This window comes from Anolis carolinensis, chromosome 4 (genome assembly GCF_035594765.1).
Source record: "Anolis carolinensis isolate JA03-04 chromosome 4, rAnoCar3.1.pri, whole genome shotgun sequence".
Lineage (NCBI taxonomy): Eukaryota > Metazoa > Chordata > Lepidosauria > Squamata > Dactyloidae > Anolis > Anolis carolinensis.
Window position 1 is genome coordinate 108,643,874 of NC_085844.1, and position 27,998 is coordinate 108,671,871.

Here is a 27,998-nt window from a genome sequence, read left to right on the forward strand (position 1 = left end):
GTAACAATGTATCACACCATGATGTTAGCACTGAATTACATCTCCCATCACTTCAAGTGAATATGACCTGAATGGGGGTTCACTGGTGCTGAAGTACTACATGTCTTGAGGGTAACCATCAAAAGAAGTCTGAACAGTAGTGAGTATTTTTAAAGAATCTAAACCTGACAAAAACATTTACAATTGCCTGTCAGAACAGTTAACAAGATTACCAGTAATATGAAAATGTACAAGTGGTGATTTTCTTTCGTTCACCAATTTTCTATCATTTGTTTATCAGTATCTGAACATCTGTTATAGTAATGAATATGAAATGTAATTGCCATGTCAAAACAAAGAGTAACAATAAATCATCTTCATCATCAAAATCAAGGAGACCAAGGGCAACAATATTCAGGAAAAATACAAAACAAAAGAAAATACAGTGGGTCTGCTATTCAGTTTTGATACCCACCATTAATTTTTAAAGAAACCTGGATGATCACATGCTATATGATTAAATGGTGATGACTTGAACACATGTTGTTGTTGTTTATTCGTTCAGTCGCTTCCAAGTCTTCGTGACCTCATGGACCAGCCCACGCCAGAGCTTCCTGTTGGCCGTCACCACCCCCAGTTCCTTCAAGATCAAGCTAGTCACTTTAAGGAAACTATCCACCCATTTTGCCCTTGGTTGGCCTCTATTCCTTTTTCCTTGGACACATTTATACCTCACAACCTCTGAAGATGCCTGCCATAGATGTGAGCAAAATGTCAGGAGAGAATGCATCTGGAACATGGCCATACAGCCCGGAAAACACACAACAACCCAGTAAACACCATGTGACCAAATCTCCTGTAGGGTTTTTATAAGTTCAGAACTGTGGGAATTTAGATGATTTGGGATGGGAGTCATATCATTGAGGTAGCTGACACCAATATTTTCTCTAAATCTCTCTCACTTCAAGATGTTATTTTCTCCATCTCCCAGCCCTGCTGTTTGACAGTGGAATATGCTGCTTTGGAAAGAAGGGGGGGTCTACTTTCTGGAGGTTTTAAATGGGTTGTTCCAACCATATGATTCAATGACCCCAAACTAATATGGTAGCTACAAAAGATTTGACAGGATTTTTTTTTTTTGCTAACAATATAAACTGCTTGTGATCCAAGGCAAATATTAATATGTAAGTAGGGGGTATGTGTGTGTGTGTGTCACAAGGTACTGTGGCTTTGTCTTCATCATCTCAGAATATTTCCTAGCAGATGGTGGTCATCATCATGGAAGACTATGTTGAACCAGACTCATATTGGTCACTTTCTGGGCCTCATTTCAATCTATGGGTATCTCACTTCTTATTCAAAATGCAGACTTTCCTTGACACACCTTGTTTTTAGCATGAAGTTTGGCCAGTGTGAGCTATCTGAAGCTGCAAATGAAATTGCCACTCAAGAGAGTTCAACCTTAAATTAATAACGATAATTGGTGGTAAGCAATATATGAAGATAGAGTATCTGAAAGTAGTAAAATGACAAGTTGATAAATTACACAAAATGGCCTGTCTTTCAGAAATAATGCTTTAAAGTTTAATTCTTGAATGGTGGCTTCTCAAATGATTAGCATTTGTTTTTTTTAAATAATATGTATATTTATGAATGAAAATGATCAGTTTTTCTTTGAATGTTAACTTAATCTCATGCATCTTGATGTCGAATTCTATAGCCTTTTTGCTCCCTTAGAGTTAAAATGCATTTATTTCCTCCAAGCAATACTCTGAACGTTTTCTGTTTATCACAAAGGATTTCACACACAGTTCACTTTACCCAGCACAATATTGGAATAAACCTCATCACAGGTGTATTATCTGTTTTCCAAATTCAGCATATTGGTTGTAAATGTCCTTTGACCCATGAAGGATTTTTAGCTCTGGCAATTACAGACCCAGGATCATTTCCCAAATTGAATAAATATGTGCAGGTTTGAGAGAGAATGGGGGATTTATAAATCATAATGGAAATACCAAAATAAGCATTCATCCGGATGCTGTTTATCTGAGTGAGGTGTAGGGGAATTCTGCATATCCTGAATAAAATGGGACTTCACTGAAAACTGAAAAAATAATAAGTATACTCAACTCATTTTTCCCTTCTTGAGTTTTGTTTCTTTGGGGTGGTGGGGGGGGGGGGAGAGAATCTATGTTGTAACTTGTTTATGCAAAGTATGAAGAAATTAAATGACAATCCAAAGAACTTTTTAAACTGTCATATTGTAACTCCATAATATATGACCTTTCTGGACTTCCAAATGAAGAAATATCTATATGCACATATATGTCTTTTCCGAATGATATACAAATAAAGATAGCTAATTGGAATGCAGCTAATGCAGGTGAAAGTATATATGCATGCAGATTTTATTTTCACAATCTCCCCACTTAGGGTGGGAGAGGGTGGAGAAAAGAATTGAACAAGTAATCAAAAATATGAATATGCCCATCAACCCAATAAAACAAAATGGTGACGATATGCATTATTTTGCTATAAAAATCAATTTTCCAAACCCTGTTCCAAAGTGATTTGATGCATTTGGATAGTTTTGGTTTGTACATAATGTTCTGCCACCAATCACTCATTTTTCTTTTGTATTCCTTCCTTCCTTTCCTTTTTTTGGTTTGGATTTGGTATCTTTTGGAAATGAACTCCATATAAAACTATGGCGAGGCTTCCCTCCCTTCGTCTATAACAATAATAATAATAATAATAATAATAATAATAATAACAACAACTTTATTTTTATACCCCGCCCCATCTCCCCGAAGGGACTCGGGGCGGCTTACATGGGGCCTGGCCCGATAAAACAAACAAATAACAGTAACAAAGCAATAAAACAATTATCCCAGTAAAAAAAACATCAACAAGCAGGATACAGTATTAAAAACAGGAGACTAAGTTGTAGATCCCAGGCAAAGTGCAGAGTGTTACGAAATGGGGAAAGGAAATTTCACAGTTGAATGGACAATAAAGTGCGGTATAAAATGGCAAGACAACAACAATGGGACTATTATGGAATGGACAGATAGATCAATCCAGCAACAATTAAACGTCAAAGACCTTTTGGAAGAGCAAGGTTTTTAAGCTCTTCCGGAAGGAGAGGAGGGTAGGGGCCTGTCTGATCTCTCTAGGTAGAGAGTTCCTAAGCCGGGGGGCCACGACGGAGAAGGCCCTCTCTCTTGTCCCCACCAACTGTGACTGTGAGGGTGGTGGGAGCGAGAGAAGGGCCTCCCCCGACGAGCGAAGAGAACGTGTGGGTTCATAGAGGGAGATGCGGTCTCTAAGGTAGGTGGGTCCCAAACCATTTAGGGCTTTGTAGGTGATAACCTGCACCTTGAATTGGGCCCAGAAAATAAATGGCAGCCTCTAAAAGTCATAATGTATTAATTTCAGACTAGAAATTTATTTAATAAAATATTTCACATAAAAGAAAAAATGTACATATTTCTGCACATGAAGAAATGGGATGGAAAGGTCTTAATGACATACAAGAGTAGAAATGACATGAAACAGAGTGAGAGTAACCCATTAATTCCCCAACTGAATAAAAAATAGCAAGTCTAATTGTAGGAATGTATAACCAAAACTCATTCTTATCTTCCTCCTTTTCAAAAATGGAAAGGTAAGGAGCAACAAGAAATTCCTTTAGTTCTCAAATAAGAAAATGTGCCCCATTTCACTGAGGCACCTAATACAAAAATGGTTGCTGACATTTTTTCTTCGTCTTTGGGGGATTTTGCTTATATATTTCATCAATGTTTGGGGGAGATAAACTTGTTAAAACCACCTTGGATTTTTTTTCTGAAAGGTAAAAAAATCATAATATTTTGATAGAAAGCAACATTTTTATCCAGATATTTCTTTCTGCAAAATGCATACTGCTTTTTCCACACAAAAATATGTTTTTGTGGAACACCAATGTTTTTGTTCAATTTATGTTTATGTTTATGTTGCTACTGTTTTTGCAAAAGAGGCCAAAATTTGCACATGCATACAATTATTTTTAAAATCTCTTCATCTCTTATAATCATTAATATTAGGAAGATATATTTTGGAGCTATTTTCTTTTATCTCATATGAAGGTAAACTAAGTAGAGATTGACATTCTTACTCCTCGGCAAAACTTGTTGAGACAAACTACCTTAAGAGATATTCATAACTATGCTCAATGTACAGTAGGAACCCAATATTCCAAATTGAAATAAATTTGAAACTCTCCTAAATGACATATGCTTTTTGCAATTTATTATGATAAATCTTGATATACATAATTAATAGTGTAACTGATCAGCATTTATGAAGGGCTGTGAGCTATGAAAGCAAAACACGCATTACTGTACCCCCGTAATTAACTGTGTGATGGTAACAGAAGCTTCATTTATAACTATTTGGTGGTAATAACATTTTACAAGTGTGTATCGTTACATTATGTGGCACAATAATTGCCTTTACAAACTTAATCAGTTCATTAAAAATCAGGTACCATATAAGGGGATATGTAATAAGACTATGTCTCAAGGATATTTAATGTAAAGCTGCCACTTAAGACCACTTTTTCCTCTCTCTTCAACACCCACTTACTGTACCATTATAACTAACACACTCACACACACACATATCCCAGTACACAGCATAATTAGTAATGAAGAAATATTCCTTTACGTATGTGTGTTTTTCTGTCTATGCTTTAGTGTCTATTTAAATCTGTTATGATATGTCTATGTAACATCACACCAACTTTCTGCTTCATTTTCCTCCTCTCTCCTAGAATCTTGTCAAGCACACTTAAATCAGCCTAATTGCTCACTGAACATCATTTTTACCCTCATTCATTTTAATGCACTTTTAATGAAGACAGACATTTTATTAAAAAATAACTCCCTGGAATATATAATGTGACAGCATATATGAAATCTGAAGTATAAATGCATAAACATTTGTTAAAATTGCATTAACACTGGTGGGTTTACACCTATTAGTTTTGATACAAAACAGATGAGAAGACGCTTAGAACACATGACTAGTCACATTCTAACATTACCTGTTCCAGTAACAACTTCAAAAGACTACAGAAGCAACTCTAGTTTACTCATGCACATGTTTAACATCTAATTTATGATCCAGGCTGAGCTTGTGTGGATAAAGTCATATCTATACCAGATATATACAAAGACAATTCTGCAGGTCATGAAAAAATAAACAGGTCATAGCAAAAATAATTAGGATCCTTTAGGGGGACAGAAAACCTTGGAGAAATGCTCTTAAATTCAGACGCATAATTTGAATCTTTAAAACAAGTTTCTGATTTAATGAGCCAGCCATTATGTTCAAGAAATATCACAACATTAAGCCCCAAAGCCTCCCCTTCTTTTTGATAAAGCAAATAAGCTAGAGCTCTGTTATTATCATAAAAATGGATTTGCATGTTTGCTGCTAAATGTGATTCTTCTAGACAAGTAAAACATTTCTCATATTTTCTTCTGAGTCAAAGTGAAGGAAACCATGATCCTCTTCCTCTTCCACTTGCATAGCAATAAAATCCACTCCTGAGTATCTGAACATGTCCAGAAGTGGGCAACTAGAATTTTGAAAAGTCTGGAAGTCAATACCAAGAACGTAGTTGATTTAGAGAATGTAGTTTGAAAAGAAGATTAAAAGGTAATAAGAAAGCTATTATATCTGATGGGAAATCATGTAAAAGCAAGAGAAATGATAATAATAACTTTATTTTTATACCCAGCCTCTATCTCCCCAAAGGGGACTCAGGGCGACTTACATGGGGCCAAGCCCGAATAGAAACAATAGCAATATAAAACACAACAATAGAAAAGAGACATGCACAATTATAAAAATTTAAACATTACCCAATAAAAACACATGACAAAACGTATAAAAACATGGATTAAAACGGAGAGGTTGTAAAAGTAGACTGGGTAAGGTGCCCCATATAAATATTGTAAACATGAGGTGACTGATAAAGTGCTGCAAATTCTTGGAAGTGCAAATTGGGATGGGAGTAGACTCTGTGTCTATATCAGGTTGACAAAGGTAAAAAGTGCAAACCGGTACAAGAATGGTCACAGATACAGGATTGTTATGGGGATGAGCAACCTTTATCCAAAGGCCTGAGTGAAGAGCCAGGTTTTCAAGCTCTTTCTGAATGCTACCAGGGTGGGGGTTTGCCTGATTTCCCTAGGGAGCGAGTTCCAGAAAGCTAGTTTTCTGTTGCTTCAGAAACTAAGACAGGTGTTATAAGATTCAAATTGCAAGAAAAAAGAAGGTTCCAAATTAATAAAAAAAAAGAACAGTCTTCCTTTGTGAAAGAAATCAGTAAGAACATTTTCAAGGCAGAATGGAGTTGTTACGAGTTATGTTTGATAATTATAACCTGCAAGCATTTAGGCAGGGAGCTGCTTCTTACCATAATCTGAACATTTTAAGAAATGGGTTATGTTTAGGAAAACAGGCAAAGCAAGGCAGAAAACTGCAAAGGGGCAAAGCAGGAAAGAAATGGGTTCTCCAACAGAATCAGAATAATTCCCACAAAGAAGGAAGCAGAATTTCCAGAAGCAAAAGATCACCAGAGGATCTCCTTCACTATGGACCTCACCTTGTTGTAGAAGCCATTCAGCTTATTTGGTCTTTTATGCACAAGAGTCATAAAAGAGTCATAATCAGAGTCTAGGAAACTCCACATGTGTTTTGTCTGTAGTCCTTAGCTGTATAGTCCCGTTACAAAGACATGTGTGTGAAGGGCATTTTAGGATCTTTCCAGTGTTCTCAATATACTAAGGAAATATTACACAGCAGTGTTATAAACAAGAAAGCCATCCATATTGAAAATCATATGGTTCAAAAAGTAGATTTGATCATAATGTGGTTGGATATTTGTTTTGTTTTGTTTTGTTTTTGGTATCATAGAAAGCGGCAAGCCAACAAATATTTGCTTATAAAAATATCAGAAGTCAGTCTTTCCTGTGCAAGTTGAAATAGGGAAAAAATAATGGGAAGTTTATGTCCCAAATGACCAACACTTAAGATATGTGTATGTGATTTGGGGAAAATGAGGTCAGAAGGGTGAAAAAAAAATCATGCTTCAGAAGAAGACATCTCTCCCTCCCAGCAAATGGGTGAGGTTGTGTGTTTTACCACACTACAGTTTTCCTATTTTATCTATTTATTTCCTTATTTAAAAGATGTCTTTTAGAGAGGAAGCTCTCGCAAAGTGGGATAAAATCCATCAAAATAAAATCCATGAAGAAGTGCCTGTGTTTTAGTGCAGCATGAAAAACAGGAAACATTAGCTCAGATCTATGTTTTATGTGTGTGTTGCTAATTGAAATCAACATTGTTCTCAGTTTTTTCCATGCACATTGGATACCTATCCTTACCTGCACATTGTTTGAAAAATAGAGCAATGCATCTTTGCTTATATTCCCAGACTTCTCTGTGTATCTGAATCCAATTGCCATATGGCTTTCTGATGCCACCTCCTTTGATCTCTGCTTGACTGGAATGAGAAATGAATGAAAAAAATGAGCTTTCTTGAAGTTCAGGAAAAAGGTTGGAAAGAAGCCAATGATAACGGAAAGCAAAAGTTCTGCATAGGTGAACATTTATGGCAAGTAATATGTTTTGCAGTATGTTTCAAATATCTCCATAACTCACTCCTCATTGCAGAAATGTTTTGCAGGAGAAAATTTGGTACTATTGACTCTTTTCATTTCAGGATTAAAGTATCAACTTATGGGCCTGAGCTTGTCTCTATTTCTTTTGAACCATACTTTATGAAGCAGGCATCCAGCAACTGTTAACATATTGAGGATGTTATTTCTACTTCCATATATTTTCTTTCAGTTAATTTTAAACAGTTTAAGGATCTCATTTTAGCCTGACAAGCCTATAAAATCAGTTGTCTGTCCAATTTCCTTGGAAGGTTGATTTTCTACATATAAAATGATTTGAAGACATACCTGGGGGTGTTGAAAGATAATTTTCCTGTTTGCACACACAAAACTCATAACTAATCAATTTAGATGACAAAAAGAAATATAATAAGGCACCCTGTGGTTCATGGGATATTTGTATGTATAGTTGTAGTTGAAACATTTTCCTTTCGTCACACTTTTAACTGACTAGGAAAGGTCGTATTTATTTATTGATGTATTATTTCACATAGAAAGAAAATGATTACTGTCAACATCCTCAGAAGTGTGACGTGAAAGTTATACATATCCAGGAACAATATTAAATAACTGCTGGCTACATTGCTGTGAGATGGTGAGCGCCCCCAGTTTTACCTGTCATAAAAGCAAACAAATTTAGTGGTTATAAAACTTTGAGGAAAAAGGGATAAAAAATGCAGGAGGTGGACAATCACACGTCTTGGAAACAGAACAGATGAATAATAATAATAATAAAAAGATGCCCAAGTGTCTGGGTTTGTTTATGGAGAAACAGATTCCCAAGGTTTACTCCTCCTGGAGTGCTTCAGGTAATCCAATTAGCCACATATCTCTTATTTTGGCAAGGATAAACCTTTTATTGTAAATAATGACCTGTGGTACTAGAATAACTGGAAAGTGGAGTTCAGAACAACATTAGCACAAACATTATAATAAGTTTAGTAAAACTTTTACTGAAATATTACACAGAGTCCCAAGACAATATGAACAGAATGTTTGCACTCTTTGGTTTGCATTTATGTCAGATGTGTTTTTGTTATATGGATTTTTTGTGTAACTTCATCTAATGAAGAAAAACTATCAGATTATCTGCAGATTTTAGAATTATGTCACCAAAGCCGTGACTGTCTATCTCTGGCTGCTGGCTATTATAGGTTAGCATACTAAACAATAGAACATGAAAAAACAAACTTACTTGTGGTTCCTTCTCTATTACATATTCTAAATATTGCCCCACAGAATATGTCAAGGGGAAAATTATTGGGGTGGAGGGAAGTTGTGTGCATGTTTGGACAACCAGGTTCCTGAATGTGTAAGTATCCAAACAAACTTACTGATACACATAACCAGGATTTCTTTTTAGTGATTGTTCTTTATGTGTCTGTGTGTGTGTGAGGGGAGGGGAGGCAGTTCCTGTTGTCTCTTTCCAAGGAGAGAGAGTGTGTGTGGCATGGTATGGCATGCAGGTCTAGAAAGCATACACACCTGCCAGTGCCTACAGCTGAGTGCCTCTTACTCTAGAGTTTGAGGTGCTCAGCCGCAGGCACAGGCAGGTGCTTGCAATTTCTGGGCCTGCACACCACATACACACTCTTTCCAAGGAGTGTTTGTGTGTATGTGTGTGTGTGTAGCATGGTGTGCAGGCCCAGAAAGTGTGCATGCCTGCCAGTGCCAGCAGCCGAGCGCCTCTTACTCTAGAGAAACAGAATTTGCCTCCTTACCTTGAAAAGTGTGTGTGTGTGTGTGTGTGTGTGTGGCATACAGGCCCAGAAAGTGCATGCCTGCCAGTGCTTGCAGCTGAGTGCCTCCACTAGAGTAGAAACAGCAGGTAAGAATAAGCCTCCTTAAAGTGTGTGCCAGGAAGGGGAGTCTGAGTGTGAAGCGCCCCCCACCCCAATGGTTTGATAGAAAACGGATCATTCGGGGTCCCAGAGCGAAAACAGATATCTGCCCTCCCAATTTTGGGAGGCTCCCAAAAAATGGATCAGGGTCCCCACCAAAAGCCAGGACACAAAATGTGTCACGGTTTACCTCAAATTCACATTCCTAGTGTCAAGCTGTATCAATTTACAGCATAAGTGCACCCTACATCTTGCAATGAGTTAGGATAGTTTGATTAAAAATCACAATTTCCAGCAAAATTATTTTTCACCTCTTTACTCATGGTATCAAAATAAATCAATGCAATTCTTAAAATCGTATTGGGACTATGGTTGCAATATTAAGCTTTCTTTATAATCTTGGCACATCAGTTCATATTTTGTGGCGTTATACGCTGTGGGTAAAATGACATAACTTCCATATCATACATCAGTTTAATTAATCTCTAACATTTGGCAGAAGAAATAAAAAGCTCCCATGTCATCAATTGAGTTCAGAGGCTCTGAGGGCCAGGGCACGTAATCAGTGGCTAGGGAGTGATTTGTTTCAAGATTGCTTCAGCCAAATGAAAGTCATTGCTTTCTATCTATCATGCTGTATTTAAAGAGCAAGTTGTTTGAGATATTCTCTTGGCAGCCTTTGTCTGCAGTTGCCTAAGTGGCAATTGCTTGAGAGAGGCCAATATATCAGCTGACCAAGTGAATCAAATACAGATTTCTGGTCACATGGGGAATGTGTGGGAGTGGGGAGACAATCAGTATCCGGTTGGTTGTTGTTCTGCCTGCCCAATGTTTCACAAAGGAAAGTAGAGGTGGTTCACATTTAGAGAAGACACACAAAGTGGCTTCTGGGGTATATACTTTGTATTCAGTAAAGACCTAACCTGAATGAACTTTCTCCCATATACCTCTGGGGTAAGTAAGCATCAGGTTTCTAAGCAAATTGTGTGAGTTTTCTTCCTAAAATGTTTCCTAATGTTTAAGTTATCACCATAACAAATTGATCGAAAATGGTCTTGGATGGTTGTCAGAAATGAAGATGATATGGAGGAAAGGTCCTGATGATCCTGATGAAGAACAACCAGAGGCGGTTCAACCACCAGGCCAACTAGGCAGTTGCCTGTGGCGCCATCTTGTTGGGGGCACCCATCAAGGCAACTCCTGTCTGTTGATTTGTTGTAAAACATGATGTTTTAGTGCTTAATTTGTAAAAACTTAATATAATTTGATGTTTAATAGGCTTTTCCTTAATCCCTCCTTATTATCAAACATTTTCGCTTATCCAACGCTTTTATTTTTCAGTGATTGGATTGCTGGGGGGGGGGGCAAAATTCTGTTCGCCTACACTTGAAAAATACCTAGGGCCGGTTCTGAGAACAACACACTGCATTTTGCAGTATCACCATTGTAGAGCATTAGATTATGTTTTCTTTCTTTTTAAAAGCATTTTACTATATATTAGCTTAATTGTGCTTAATAACCTATAAGAAAGCGAAGGTAATATCTTTATCCAAAGCTGACAACACATATTTACACCCAAATGGATTAAAGAAAGGATGAGCGTATTTGCCTTGTGACTGTTTTAATAACATGAATAAAATAGAATAATTCCCATTTGTTTTCTATTGTTCTGTTATGATATAGACAATAGTACAGTTCAGCAAAAGGATGGACAAAAGTTCATTGAAATTCTGATCAGAAAATGGAAAAGATGTAACTTAGTTTTATTGAATACAAATACAATACATTGTCTTGTAAGGATGTGCTATAATGTGTTCGTCTCCAAGGCTAGCATACAATATACTCCAATTACCCCCAAGGCTCCAAAGACCAAAGTGGGAGTAAGGTTCTCAAGGGAACAATGGATCAGAGCTTTTGCAGAAATAGTTTTATTGGAAGAATATAACAAAAACAAGCAATTAAATGGTGGATTGCTGGAGGCTTTTTGGGATGAAGAGGAAAGTATGAATTACAGTTCGAATAGCAGTTAGGGAAAAGGAGGAAAAGATGTACTATACTTTCATAAAAGTATTGCTAAGAGTGCATCTACATTACAGAATGAATGTAGTTTGACATCACTTAAATGACAATGGCTCAGCGCTATAGAGCAATGACAGTTAAAGTGGTGTCAAGCTGTATTAATTCTACAGTGAAGATGTAGCCCATGAAACTGACAAAAACCAGAAGGATAGGTTCAGGGTTTAGGAGACCTCTACTGAATGAAAAAAAATGTTTTCAGCATTTTTATTAAAATTACATTCTGTATAATAACTTTTGGAAAGATATGGCATAGTTCACTATAACACCACTGGATTCAGTCTAACCCCCCCCCCCCAAAAATTATCTATGGGAAACCTAAAGTTTTTCTATTGACTGTTATTGAGAAACCAAACAACTTCTGTGTAACCTGAACAATAATAGCAGAAATGCAAATTAGCTCTTTCTAAGGGGTGAAGTTCACCACATTTGAGACAGATTGCAGTTCAGCCTTTTTATGCAAGTGCAAGCCTTTTCAGTCAGGGGTATTTTTAACAGCTTTGTTTATCTCTCTGGGATTTTTCTTTGGGGAATTGGAACAATTTGTATGAATATTACATGCATTAGAGACATGCCCTTGGTAAGGAACTTTGAAACTTTCAGAAATATATGTTTAAGTTTTTATTCCTGTTCGTTTATGTTGATACTAGACTCGACATCTGTCACAAGAATTTGGTGAAGGAAACAAAAATTATTCACTTTTCCTTGCCACTTTTAGCTTCTAAGATTATGTGACAGACATATTCCATAGGCCTGCATCCAGTACCATTCAACCCACTAAATCAGTAAAAACTTGGTAATACAACATAGAGTGCTGGCATGATTTTGCCATTTGACTATTGTACTACAAATATGGAACCAAGGTTTGAATTTCCACTTGGCTATGAAAAAACACTGGATGGTCTTAGGCAAGTCATACTCTCTCATCCTCAAACCTACCTTTGAATAAATCATGCCACAAAAACTCCATAACAGATTATCCTTAGAAATGCCATAAATTGGAAATGATTAAAAAGCATACAAGAAAGTACAATGCAACACCTTGTTCCATTAATTTACTGGGTCTACACTAACTGAAGACATCATGTGATGTGCAGGGATTGATCAATCCAAGACTTTGTATTTCTAGTCACAAAGATTACTGCAGATGCAGACTGCAGCCAGGAAATCATAAGATGTTTACTTCTTGGGAGGAGAGCAATGACCAATCTCAATAAAATAGTGAAGAGTAGAGACATCACACTGTCAATAAAGTTCTGCATAGTTAAAACAATAGTATTCCGTCTAGGATGCAAGAGCTGGACCATAAGGAAGGTTAAGCAAAGGAACATAGATGCTTTTGAACTGTGGTGTTGGGGGGGGGGGGGAATTCTGAGAGTGTCTTGGACCGCAAGAAGATCCAACCAGTCCATACTCCAGGAAATAATGCCCGACTACTCACTGGAGGGAAGAATATTAGAGGCAAAGATGAAGTACTTTGGTCACATCATGAGAAGACAGGAAAGCTTGGAGAAGAGAATGTTGCTGGGGTAAATGGAAGGAAAAAGGAAGAGGGGCCGACCAAGGGCAAGACGGATGGATAGTATCCTTGAAGTGACTGGCTTGACCTTGAAGGAGCTGGGGGTGGTGACAACTGACAGGGAGCTCTGACATGGGCTGTTTCATGAGGTCACGAAGAGTCAGAAGCGACTGAACGAATAAACAACAACACACGAACTGAAACTAGATAACACACACCAGTTAACTGTTGAAGTCAGATACCACTTCTAGTTGAATAATGGTATTCTGATTTCCTATAACAGTATAGACCAGTGGTTCTCAAACTGGGGTCCACAGATGTTTGGGCCTTCAACTTCCAGATATCCTAATAGCTGGTAAACTGGCTGAGATTTCTGGGAGTTGTAGGCCAAATACATCTGGGGACCCCAGGTTGAGAACCACTTATCCAACTTATAAAGAAAGCAAAGAAAAATTCATTCCCAAAAGAGTTATCTTGGGAAAAAGGGATCTCCACTGAAGCTTTCTCACCAATGTGTAGTCGAAGGCTTTCCTGGTTGGAATCACTGGGTTGCTGTTAGTTTTTCAGAGTGCCAACAGATCCTCTGAGGATGCAGAGGAAATGTCAGGAGATGCACAGATGCAGTTGAAATGTCAGGAGAGGATGCTACTGAAACATGGCTATACAGCTGAAAAACTCACAGAAACCCAGTTTTCACTTATCTTGGTTTTCACAGCAAGCTAATTTTTTTTTCAAAATCCACCTCATAGACACAAAAAAACACCACAAGGATGTTACTTGTGTGTGTGTGTGTGTGTGTGTGTGTGTGTGTGTGAGAGAGAGAGAGAGAGAGAGAGAGAGAGAGAGAGAGAGAGAGAGAGAGAGACTGGAGTTACACTTAAAAATGAGCCTGTTCTGACTTACAAAAAATCAACTTGGCCTACAGAGCCTATCTTGTTTGTAACTTGAGGACTACTCATACTAGCAGTCATAACAACAATCTATCAAGAGTTCAGCCTGATTTTGAATCACAATTTTCATTTCACATGTGGTAGTTAATTATTTACCACAAAAAATACTTGAAAACATTGGAGGGATCACCCTAAAGTGTTCATGAATATTTATCCAACTATTGTGCCACTGATATTTTTCCTTTAAGTTTCCAGATTAGTTTCATGGAACTAGAACGTCTAAGATAGAGGAGGCAGTTATGGCCTTCTTCTCTATACTAGAACAAACTTGTTATTAGAACTATTGTTATACACAACAAATTTCTTCTATTCAAAAAATGCAAAATATAGCGATAGTTTTGCTTCCATCCCCCAAGGAGAAGGAGTACGGTATTGTATGTATATGTATTAGGAGATACAATACAAACTTGTGGTGATAATATTACTACAGTTGTAAAGTTGTAAATACATTTATATTGATGTTATTTCATCCTGAATGTATCCAGAATTATGTCTCTGAATTTTTTGCACTTGAATTGCATTACAGAGAGACAAAGAGAGACATATGATCCAGATTATAAAATCTGATAATCCACATTATCTGTTTTGAACTGGATCATATGAGTCTACACTATCATATAATCCAATTCAAAGCAGATAATCTGAATTTTATGTGGCAGTGTAGAAGGGGCCAGAGATATCATTCTCCCTCTACTGAAATCTATTACAATGTCTCTGGCAGCAAAGCTAAGCATAATATTTAGAGAGTGTGAACAAAAAGGCATCATGAATCAGGCAAAGCAAGGAAAGCTGATTATGGATAATGAAATGCACTTGTATGGTGTTTTGTGGTAGGAGCATTCATTTTATCTGAGAAGAATAATGATCAGGTACACCTGGGAAATGATTAGGCCAGGCTGTAACTATTCGAGTTCAGATGTTAATATTGAACAATAGTTTTTTGGTTCTTATCAAACAAGAGGAAACATATATGTAGAAATATTCCATTTGGAAGTCTTCCTCTCCCCTCAAATTTATGTGAGAAAGGAATTAACATATTGAACATATCTCACTACCATTTTATAGGCTGAAGAACAATTTACTTGGTATGGCCAAGGAAGCGAGTGGAAGAAGGAGGCAGCTTCATCTCCTTGGTAAATATATTACTATTTTATTTATTTATTTATTTACAACATTTATACCCCGCCTTTCTCACCCGAGGGGAATCAGGGCGGCTTACAAAAATTGGCAAAATTTAATGCCCAAAATGCAATCATAAAAACAAAACAATATAAACAAATCCATTAATAACATTGTTAAAACTTAAAAACGTATATATTACTACTGCTATGGTAAGAATAAAAATGTTCACAGTTACTTTAAGGAATGGGATACCACTTCAGAGTAGTCCAACCCTGATGGAACTGTAATCGGCAACTGATTTGGGGTGCCAAGTGTCAGTTTGACAGCCATCTGGGTTTAAAAATCTTAAATTAAGGGATTCTGGACAGGAAACAAAACAAGCTACCATTGATTCAAGTCTCAGTTATATATCATAGAGGTCTAGTGATTCATTTATCTATAGATAAATAAATAAATATAGGGAATATAGATACATTGCTGCACATTTGCCATTTTTAGACTGTTCCAAAAATCATAGTATCAATGAGATGAAATGTGCCTCATGGGCTACTGGGTGCAACTCCTTGTTCAATGCAAAGATTCCAGTTAGAGAGTTCCCAATAGATAGCTGTTTTGGGGAAAAAATCCAGAGAAGAAGCTCTCACTATTTCTCCAGGCCAGTGGTTCCCAACCTTTGAGCCTCCAAGTGTTTTGGACTTCAACTCCCAGAAATCCCAGCCATTTTACCAGCTGTGAGGAATTGTGGGAGCTGAAATCCAAAACACCTGGAGGCCCAAAGGTGCCTCTGCTCTAGGAAAATGATTTCATTATTACTGACAAGAAATTGCTTCTAATGGTTGTATGTCTTTCGGGCTGTGTGGCCATGTTCCAGAAGTATTCTCTCCTGACGTTTCGCCCACATCTATGGCAGGCATCCTCAGAGGCTGTGAGGTATGGATAAACTAAGTAAGGAAAGGAAATATATATATATATATATATATATCTGTGTAGAGTCCAGGGTATGGCAAGAGTCCTTTTTCACTAGGAAGCCAGCATTAATGTTTCAGTTAATCACCCCAATTAGCATTGGAAAGGTTTTGTCTCTTGCCTGGGGGGCATCCTTTGTTCAGTCATCAGCCGTCCTTGGGTCTCCACTGCCCTCAGAGTTTTGGTTCCCATCTACTGTTTTGATTTTATAGTTTTTTTAAATACTGGTAGCCAGATTTTGTTCAGTTTCATGGTTTCCTCCTTTCTGTTGAAGTTGTCCACATGCTTGTGGATTTCAATGGATTCTCTGTGTAGTCTGACATGATAGTTGTTGGAGTGGTCCAGCATTTCTGTGTTCTCAAATAATATACTGTGTCCAGGTTGGTTCATCAAGTGCTCTGCTATGGCTGATTTTTCTGGTTGAATTAGTCTGCAGTGCCTTTCATGTTCTTTGACTCTTGTTTGGGTACTGCGTTTGGTGGTCCCTATGTATACTTGTTCACAGCTGCATGGTATCCGGTAGACTCCTGCAGAGGAGAGAGGATCCCTCTTGTCTTTCACTGACCATAGCATTTGTTGGATTTTCTTTGTGGGTCTGCAGATAGTTTGTAGGTTGTGCTTCTTCATCAGTTTGCCTATGCGATCAGTGGTTCCCTTGATGTATGGTAAGAACACCTTTCCTCTGGGTGGATCTTTGTCTTGACTCTCATGGCTTGTTCTTGGCCTTGCAGCTCTTCTGATGTCTATGGTGGAGTATCCATTGGCCTGTAGAGCCCAGTTTAGGTGGTTTAGTTCACCTTGGAGGAGGTGAGGTTCGCAGATTCTTTGTGCACGGTCTGTCAGGGCTTTGATTGTGCTTCTTTTTTGACTTGGGCGATGGTTGGAGTTTTTATGAAGGTATCTATCTGTGTGTCTAGGTTTTCTGTAAACTGTGTGGCCCAATTGTTGATTGGGTTTGCGGATGACCAGAGCATTTAGAAATGGCAGTTTTCCTTCCTTTTCTTTTTCCATGGTGAATTGGATGTTTGGATGGATGCTGTTAAGGTGGTCCAGGAACTTGCTGAGTTCTTCCTCTCCATGACTCCAAATAAGATGGCACCCCCTTGTAACAACTGTTGATGTATTTAAAGAGTGAAATCATGCTATCCCCTCAGTCTTCTCTTCACCAAACTGAACATGCTAAATTCCTTCAGTATTTCTTCATATATTTTGTTTTCCATACCTCTAATTTATCATTCACATTATCCTTCTGTGACCTCACTCTAATTTGTCCATGTCTTTCTTAAAATGAGGCACCCACAACTTAACACAGAACTCCAGATGAGGCTTTACAAGTTAAATAATAGTGGAACTATTATTTCCCTTGATTTGGAAACTACACTTCTATTAATATAGGCTGAAATAGCATTTTCCATCTTTGCTGCTCCATTGCTTTGCTATCTCACGTTCAATTTATGATTTAAAATAATCCCAGGGTGGTTTTCACATGTAGAACTGCTGACCCATTTTATACTTGAGCATTTGCTTTTTTGTGCCCGTAATATAGAATTTCTTATTTGTCTCTGTTGAACTTTTATCACTTTTGGTGAGTTTCCTAGTTTATCAAGGCCACTTTGAAATTCTGTTCCTATTTTCCAATGTGTTAGCTACTCCACCCTATTTTGCAGCATCTGCTAATTTGATTTTTCCCCTTCATTATCTAAATTATTAATACAAGTAATGAAGAGCATTGGCCTCATAACATAACTCTGCAATACCCCACTCCCTTTACAGTTTCAAGCATAACAACTCATTGACTGTGGCTTTTCAACCAAGTATGGCTCAATTTGATAGTATTTTCATATATTCTATATTTAGTTTGCTAATATTATAGGGGGCTTTTAGGCATGTACGATTTTCTCGGAATTATTGTAACTGGGAATTAAATCGGATCTTTTTTTGGGTTCCGAACAGGGTTCCAACGTGATTTGGCACCTCGGAATTAACTTTCAAATTCAAAGTGTTTGAGCCCATTGATTTAATGATCTCAGAAGTACCTCGGATATATGAGAAAGTGTTTTTAATGCAAACTTTGTTTGCTGGGAGGAGCAGCCTAGTCTGCGCTGGCCTCCCTGCCCAATAAGTGCTAATGTTTGTGTAAGAGGAGGGGTTTTGGACGTCCTGCTTAAAAACCCTCCCACATGCCTTTAAGCTTCATTCCGGCTGGGGAAGGGACAAGGTTGGTTAGTCAGAGTGCAACAATGTTACTGATCCTTCTCTTGGTTCAAGCCCTTTGCCTGTTGTGTGTGTTTGGCCTCCAGCTGTGCCCAAGCAGTGCATCTCTTATCATTCCCGGACCCCTCTCTGTGTAAATAAAGAGAAGGCTTTAAACATAGAAAAACTTTATTACACTGCCAAAATTTTGTCTTTGCGCAAGGGACATCGTCCTATAAAAATAGCACATTATGGTTTGTTGAGTCTCTCTCCACCAATTTAACAAAGTTTCAGCCACAAAAACAAAGTTTCTGAAGTAGAACAATGACTTTCAAAGTAAAGACAACCCAATGAAACAGGAAATAACACTTTCAAACCAGGAACATATTTTTGTTATTATTAAAAATGTTTTTTTTAATAAAAACTTTGAAAATTTGCCAAAAATCTGAAGATGAATCAAACATTCATAAATTTGGTGAGCTAACAGTGGTAAATGTGTTCTACCACAGTAGAAAATTTAATTAGGATAGCTCAAAAATGAAGGAGAGAGAAGTCCCTCAAGTTTCCCCATTTACAATAATGTTTTCTTTCATGAGCATGCACATCCACCATTAACGAGGTACATATGAATATTCTGAATTTTTAGAAAGTTTTGAATTTTTTGCTTCCAAATTTGGAAATGAGTTTCGAAATGAAGTGCCAGCGCCCCCTACTTTTGAAGCGAGTATTGAACCATTTTTTTTTTCATGAATCGCACATGCCTACTAGGGGCTTTATCAAATGCTTTGCTGAAATTCAAATAAATGGCACCCACAACATTCTCAAAAACAATTTAAAATATATAAGATTAATTTGATAAAATGTGTTTTTGAGAAATTTGTGCTAAATGTAAGTAATCATTGCATTGTTATCAAGATACTTGCAGATGAATTTCTTTATAATACATTCTAATATTTTTCCTGATATTGAGACCTAGCTGTCTTGCCTGTGCTTTCCTCAATCTTTTCTTTCTTTCTTTCTTTCTTTCTTTCTTTCTTTCTTTCTTTCTTTCTTTCTTTCTTTCTTTCTTTCTTTTCTTGATGAAATAGACAGTTTTATGGCACATCACTTTTTCTCCAAGGTTTCTGAAAAATGATAGATATGTTTCTGCAAGTATGTCAGCAAGTTCCTTCAATATTGTAGAATGAAGTTCATCTGGCCCTGCAGATTTGAACTCATTTATGTTAAGCATGTGATTCCTGACTAACTCCTTATTGATCTTGATTCGCAAGTTCCAGATTACTGATCCCTATTCTGCTGTTCTCCTTTTGATAAAGTAAAACATCTGCAAGGCATGCCAGATATGCTTGGAGAGCTTATGCTTTGCAGAGCTAGTATCCCAGCAGGTATCAGAATAATTGAAGTTCCCCACAACTACTAGCTCTTGCTTCTTAGAGATTTCTGAGATTTATTTCAGAAAAAAACATCATCCTTCACATTCTACCACAGCATTTCTTTCTCCATTTACCCAAATGCTCTCCATTGATTTAATGTGTTCATTCTTGTGAATTTGTCTTTGACATATAATTTCCTATTTTTCCCAGTCTATTATTTTAGAACAGGTTGTTATAGTTCAGTCATAGAAATCATTCTGCAAGTCTCAGTGGTACTGATAATGCCATACATACCTTCCTGCACTAGGACCTCAAGGTCACCTCATTTGTTTCCTAAACTCTGTGCATTGCTGCACATACATGTAAAGAATTGCCTGTTGTCATTTTTTATTCTGTGTTTTACTGTGGTCCTCCTTCTTTCCCTCAGCTTTTCTCTATAATTTACATAGTTATGTTTAGAATATGCATTTTAATAGTTGTTCAAGTTATCATTGTCAACCCTCCTTGATTAGATTTACCATTATTTTGCCAAAGAAATTCTTCCTGGTCCTTGTGTGATGTAGTCCTCTAGAAAGTGAAGACAATGATCTCAAAAATTGAATCTCTCCTGTCAACACTATCTGCATAAACTGTCATTCATTTGCAGTATCTTTCTGTCCCTATCTTTTACTTGTAGAATTAGAAAGAATACCAACCCATATTGCTGAATTTATCACTTTTATGTACAGAGCACCATAGACCTGCTCAAAAGTGTTCTTTGCAGTGCCATTTGGGTCCATATGAATGAGATGTTCTGTATTCTTAATGAGCTTTAGCAACTTGTCAGTGACATCTTGGATATAAGGTAAAGGTAAAGGTTTCCCCTAATGTTAAGTCCAGTCGTGACCGACTCTGGGGGTTGGTGCTCATCTCCATTTCTAAGCCGAAGAGCCGACGTTGTCCATAGACATCTCCAGGTCATGTGGCCGGCATGACTTCATGGAGCTCCATTACCCTCCTGCCGGAGCGGTACCTATTGATCTACTCACATTTGCATGTTTTCGAACTGCTAGGTTGGCAAGAGCTGGGGCTAACAACGGGCGCTCGTTCCGCTCCCAGAATTTGAACCTGGAACATTTTGGTCCGCAAGTTCAGCAGCTCAGCACTTTAATGCACTGTGCCACCAGGGGCCCCCATCTTGGATATACATGCCAAAAATAGTACAATTTCCAATTTATCACATTCACCTGGCAGGTTTTCCACCTACGCCTCTTAACAATAATTATCCTACCACCACTGACTATGGTTAGTGGTTTGGTTGGCTCCTTCCCTAGGAGCCTCTTGCCAATTGTTTCTTTCACCACCATTATCCTCAAGAATATGCCAGAAGTGATTGCTTAGTTGGAATGGCTGAAATGGTTCCGAGTTCCTTGCACATGGTCTGTTCATGGCCCAAATTGTGTTCCAAGATGCTTCTTTAGTGTTACAGCCCTTTTTGTTTTCATTAGCTATTTCTGTTTCTTGGTTCTGTAAGATCAATTCCTTCTCTGTTTTATTAATCCTTGATGTGTTGATGAGTCTCAATACATAGCTGCAGTGTTCTCCCAAGAGATCCACCATTTTGGACTTGCTGCAAGTATAGGTAAGGCTGTTTTCTGGCAAAAAGTTTAACATTGCATACACACTGCAGCAAACTATGGCAGATACTTCTTCTTTCATCCCTGCAATTATTCTTCTCATCCATTTCAGACTTAATAATCCATAATAGTATGACTGTGCACACCAAAAGGTGTGTGCCATTAGTCTTCATAGACTGATCTCAAAAGATTGAGGCACAGGCTGGTGAGCAGCCTGCTGCAATAAATCACTGTGACCATGAGGTCATGAGTTCGAGGACAGCCTGTGGCGGGGTGAGCACCCATCAATTAGAAAATAAAAAATAGCTCCTGCTCATTGCTGACCTAGTAACCCGAAAGATAGTTGCATCTATCAAGTAGGAAATAAGTTACCACTTATAAAGTGGGGAGGCAAATTTAACTAATTTACGACATTGGGATGAGGAAGTATTGTCACAGTGGATGATGAAGCAGCTGCTCCCCCCTGTGGCCAGAATCGAACATCCCCTCAGGAGAAGGTTAAATCGCCTCTGTGTCTGTGTCTGTTTCCGTCTCTGTCATAGCAAATGCCCCACCCTCTTAGATCATGTGCATAAGACATTGGATCAAAAACATACAAAAGTTTTCATAGAAGCCACTTTGAGTCTTGTTGCGAGAGGAAAAGGTGGGCTATATAAGCACAACAACAACAACAACAACACAAGGCTGAAAAAAATAACACCATCAAACATGCAAGGATGATTCCCCCCCCCCCCCAAAAAAAGGTCAGCTTTTGTCTTTGAATCAATAAAAGATAGACATTGGAAGGGGAAAAATAATTGGGACTCTTCGATAGAACTTTATATATATATATATATATCATTAATTACAGCTAAATAAATTTAGTGTGAACTATCTGAAATATTTCTTCAAAATTTAATATTATATTATGCCACATGGAAATCAATAAGATATAAGTTAGTGGAATGGAATATACCATTCATTTCAATGATTCTATTATAAGTACTATGGTTGCGCATGAATTGGTTTTCAAAAATGGTTTTCAGCTGGTTTGGCTGGTTTGGACGCCTGTAATGACATGGGCTCTGCCACCATTTTTTCCTCTTATTTATCATATCAGAAGCAAAACCAAGGGTACAGTTGTAATGTATTTAGAAACACAAAGTTAAAAACTTGGCATTATACTAAATGTCCTTTGACCAGTAGCTAGCCACTGTGCATGTGGCAGGGATCAGACCGCATTGTAGTAAGTGGTTTGTGGTTTGCTCTTTTCCACACTCACATGTTGCAGACTCCACTTTGTAGCCCCATTTGTGATTATTGGCTCTGCACCTTGTGGTTCCAGAGCTCAGTCTGTTCAGTGCCTTCCATGTCACCCAATCTTCTGTGTGCCCAGGGGGGAGTCTCTCAGCCATGGATTATGGTTCTGAGTTTTAGCCTGCCACTCTTGGACTCTCACTTGCTGAGGTGTTTCTGCGTGTATTTCTGTAGATCTTAGAAAGCTATTTCTTGATTTAAGGTATTGGTGTGTTGGCTGATATCAGAACAGGGGATGGGCTAGAGATGTCAATGCCTTGGTCCTTTCATTGTTGGCTGCTACTTCCTGGCAGATGTTGGATGGTGCAATACTGACTAAACAGTATAGTTTCTCCAATGGTGTGGGGCATAGACATTCTGTGATAATGCAACATCTTTCAGCTTTCTATAAATAGGACCAATGTTTAATTTATCCCGATATCAGGCTTTAACGTTCAGAGATAGTTCTGGAATATTTCATGTCTAGTCTTTAGTATATTTTTAGATGTCTTTGCTATGAGGGGCTTTTTAAAAAGATCCACTATTTAATAATTTTACACTTCAAATGCTCATTAATAGTTCAGGATTAATAGGTAATGGCTAGTTTTTACAGCTTGAATGCAGTATTGCTGTTGTCTTTCACAATGAATTAATTTAAGGTTCTAAAAACTTTTAACTCAAATTTGAAAATGTCAGTACTAGAGAATATTTGAAGGACGGAGGACTAGCAAAACCAACACAATTAACCTCTTGATTATAGTGTCTGGTCTTCCACTTAAAGTTAATGACTTTTACCTTTACTCATCACAATTGGTCCTAATACATTTTAAATGGGAGCAAAAAGTCAAATGAGCATCCTCAAATTGCAACAATACTTTAAAGGCTATGAACACAGAAATATCAAATTGGTTTCCATGTAACTTTATATCTTGTATTTTGGGGTTTTCTGACTTGCATTCATGATCTAACTGAAGTTCGCATTCATCTGACAGATGAGTTTACCACATTTACAGGGAAGAATGTTTTTGACTTCTATGAAGATAAATGGAAGCCTGACAGCTCCATGTTGCATATACATTATAAAGATACAAGAATATCTCAGTTCAGGTTTTTTGAATTTATTAATTATTATTCCCATCTTTATATATTCATTTGAAGCAATTTTCTTCCTGTGCCTTGTTAGATAAATGTTCAAAAGTAACCAATGCTTTCCTGCTTGAACAGAAAACATTGAATGAGATTCCCAGTTGTGGGACTATTGTGTTCTTCCTTATATAACACAATAATTGTATATTAATGGCATCTGATAAACTGGCGCTAGGCATGAAAGCATTGGATTCTGTATGAAATGAAAATTAATGCATCAGCTTGTTATTGGGGTTAAGTATTGAGAAAATAAATTCCAGCGAACAATAAAGGTCCAATCATTTTTTTGTGAAAAGCTATCTGAAGCTCCCTGAATTTTCAGAAGAATGGCTGTATGGTACTGGAGGGAGATTTAGACACCTGGAATCCTACAGAGAAATGAGAGGAGGATATTTGAGCAGAAATCCCACTCACTGTTTTAAAAGTACCTTCTCTCCCTGACTCATGCATTTTTTCCTTTGTGCAAAATTGCCAGCCCCTGAGGCTGGCATTCATGAAAAGAAATACGTGGGACTTGCAAGGCAAACATTTGCTGTGACAGGCAGTTTAGTTGAAGTCTTTTATTGTGAAGATGAATAACAAAAGTATTAATGTTGTTGACACGTTAGAACTGTTATGAAACATGTGGGAGGTAAACTTCACTTTTCCTTTGGAGTTTAATGAGTCTGGGGACTGCTTACTTCCAAAACAAGGTTTCCTTAACTGAAAATATTCCTGAAAGATTTTGGGATGCACAAATATAGTAAACAAATAAAGAAACTTCTTGAGAAGATTTTCTTTGAAAATAGGTGGACTGTAGGTACAATTGTTGCATAGCATGGATGTATAAAGTACTCAAAAATGTTGTCAACATCTAAACTGGTGAATAATTCTTTTTATGGGGAAAAAGCTTTCCATGGAAATTTTTCACATTAGATATTTTTCAAAATAAATGCTTTAGAAACAAATGAAAAATTTGGTTTGTACAGAAGGTCATGCATTCTGCACAGAAGCTGCATTTTCTTCAATACAATGTTTCCTCACCACAGTCCATTTGCAGGAAGGGACTGGACACAGTATCCTTCAAGTACTCTAATTGCCACCACCTCGGGACTCTGAATCTTGGGTGAAACTAGTTGGATTTTAAGATGGGGATTGGAGGGCAAAATGTTTTAAAACGTGTGTCTTGAAAATTGAGAAGCATGATGACAATAACAATGGATTGCTGAGAATCTGTGAAGAGAATGTTTCTGCACACAAAAGAAAAGACAAATGAATTTTATATACAAATGAACTCCAATATCTGCATAGAAACATTTCTTGCTCAGAAAATGCTGTTTTGTGTGTGTGTGTGTGTGTGGGGGGGCTACCTTGGATTTCATCCCAGGAGAAAGCCAGGATATAGATTGAATAGGCAGACACACAGGCAGTTAAAAATGAATGTGCCAGGTGAATTTTATACAGGGTAAGTTCCAAAAAGTGAATGGTTTTCAACTGTTTTCTCAAGGGGAAATGAATATCTGTACATTTTCTTGTTGCTTTTTAAGATCAAATAGAGTGAAGATTTGTACAGTAGAGTCTCACTTATCCAACATAAACGGGCTGGCAGAACGCTGGATAAGTGAATATGTTGCATAATAAGGAGGAGGGATTAAGGAAAAGCCTATTAAACATCAAATTAGGTTATGATTTTACAAATTAAGCACCAAAACATCATGTTATAAACCAAATTTGACAGAAAAAGTAGTTCAATATGCAGTAATACTATGTAATAATTACTGTATTTACGAATTTAGCACCAAAATATCACAATATATTGAAAACATTGACTACAAAAATGCGTTGGATAATCCAGAACATTGGATAAGCGAGTGTTGGATAAGTGAGACTCTACTGTATCTTTAAATTTGTTTATTTTGGTCCCTGAGAAGGAATTCATGTGTTTAGGAAAATGGAGAAAAATGTACGTAAAACTGAGGCAATTTGCATAGATTTTTGCAGAGGTAAACTGTAGATAATTTCTCTGCATTTATTTTCTTCACATACGTCAGCATGTATCGCAAAAAATGCCTCCTCCCAGTACATTTCTTATATAAAAATACTATCCTTATTTTTCACATACACTTTTCCAGAGTAGGATGTCTTAAATGTCAAGATATCTTCTATTGAGGATGCAAATATCAATAAACATTCTTCACATTCTTAGTGATGTGGTAGCTTTATCATCTACAAGCCTTTCTATGACAAAAACACAAGCGATTCACCATATAAGTTTGGTGGATTTGCATGAGCCTGTAATAGGAGGGGTTGAACTAAGAGTTAGCATTACAGGAAGGAGCACATATTTTATGTTGGAGCTTGAACACTTAAAATCCATTTCCCAATAATAATTTATTTGTATCCCACCCTATCTTCCCGTGGGGACTCAGGGCGGTTTCCAACACAATAGGCAAACATTCAATGCCTATATAAAATGAATACCATAAAAAATTAAACAAAGAACAATACTAAACATTATACACTAAATTGAAATGTATTTCTTTGTATTTCTTTGTAGAGCCCAGTTTAGGTGGTACTATTCACCTTGGAGGAGTTGGGGTTTGCAGATCCTGTTTACCCAATCTACCAGGGCATTTATTTATTTATTTATTTATTTACAGTTTTTATATTCTGCCCTTCTCACCCCAAAGGGGACTCAGGGAGGATCACGTTACACATATAAGGCAAAATTCAATGCCTTGACATAGATCAAAGACAAAGACAAACGCAGGCTCGAGCTGGCCTCGAACTCATGACCTCATGGTCAGAGTGATTGGTCTCAGCTGGCTGCAGCTGGCTGCTCACCAGCTTGCACCTGGGTGATGGTTGGAGTTTTTATGTAGGTATCTCTCACTGTGTGTAATTTTTTTGATATTGTCAAATCTCTTTTCACTTTTCCTATTGTCATTCTCTCCAAACCCCATTTTCCTTTTCTTTATATCGATCTCTCCAAACCTTCTTTCCCTTTTATTCCACTTTAAATCTGGTTGCTTCCTTCTGCAGAATTCTGAGATTTGTAGTTTAGTGAGGCCCAGAACCTCTCTGGCTGGGCGGTTTAAAGGCCCCTCCATAAACTAGAATCTCCAGAATTCTTCAGGAGGCAGCAGTTGGTTTTAAAGTGGATAGATGCTCTAGTGCAGTGGTTCCCAAACTTATTTGGCCTCCTTTCCAGAAAAAAATATTATGCAGTTCCCTGGAAATGATTTTTTTAAAAATTTTAATAGCAATTAAACAGAAAGATATATGTATCTGTGGCCATCACTGCTCCCCTGGATTGCTGCAGCGCCCACCAGGGGGCAGTAGCGCCCACTTTGGGAATCACTGCTCTAGTGTGATGAGGTCCAATATCTTTTTCATCCTACATATATCTTTCCACCTCTTCTTTCCTTTCCTTTCTTTTTTTTCATATCTGACACAACTTTTAATTGCCCTGGTTCAATGCTATGTAATGCTGGGATTTGTAGTTCGTTGAGGCAGTAACATTACTAAGCAGAAAAGACTAAAGACCGTTTAAAACTACAACACCCAGGATCTCATAACAATGAACCAGGGCAGTTAAAGTGGTATCAAAATGAATTTATTCCACAGCAAAAGTACACCCAAAGGAATCTGGGGCAGGATAAACAGGAGCGGCTCCTTGAGGGAAGGGTCAACTATTTCTATGGGTTTTTCCCCATTGCTTGGAGGCTTTTGTGTTTAAAGAATGGGATGCTAATCACACAGCAACAATAATGTGCATTATTTGCTGGACCTGTTCTGACTTGCAAATAAATTCAACTTAATAATGAACCTACAGACCCTATCTTGGGGACTGCCTGTACTTTTTCTCCACCATTTCCTGTATCTCAACTGAGACTATACTTTTGGTGATATCATGAAAAGACATGCCTTACCAAGCAATAATGCTTGGTAAGGCAATAGGAAAATGGGGAAATGACATTCCAGATGAATAAATCCAAGCAAAGAATACATGGTCTTGAATCTGCAAGACCTGATCAGGGCGGTTGGTGATATAATAACTTGGCGGTCTCTTATTCATTGAGTCATCGTAAGTCATATGACCTCATCATTTGAAGCTAGAATCAGTTGCAAATGCCGATCTAGCCCTGGTCACCCATGGAGCCGGCCAGCTCCCATCAAATGATGTTGTGCCAGCTCTGTGAGTGCAGGGGGGCAGAACCGCATACCGCT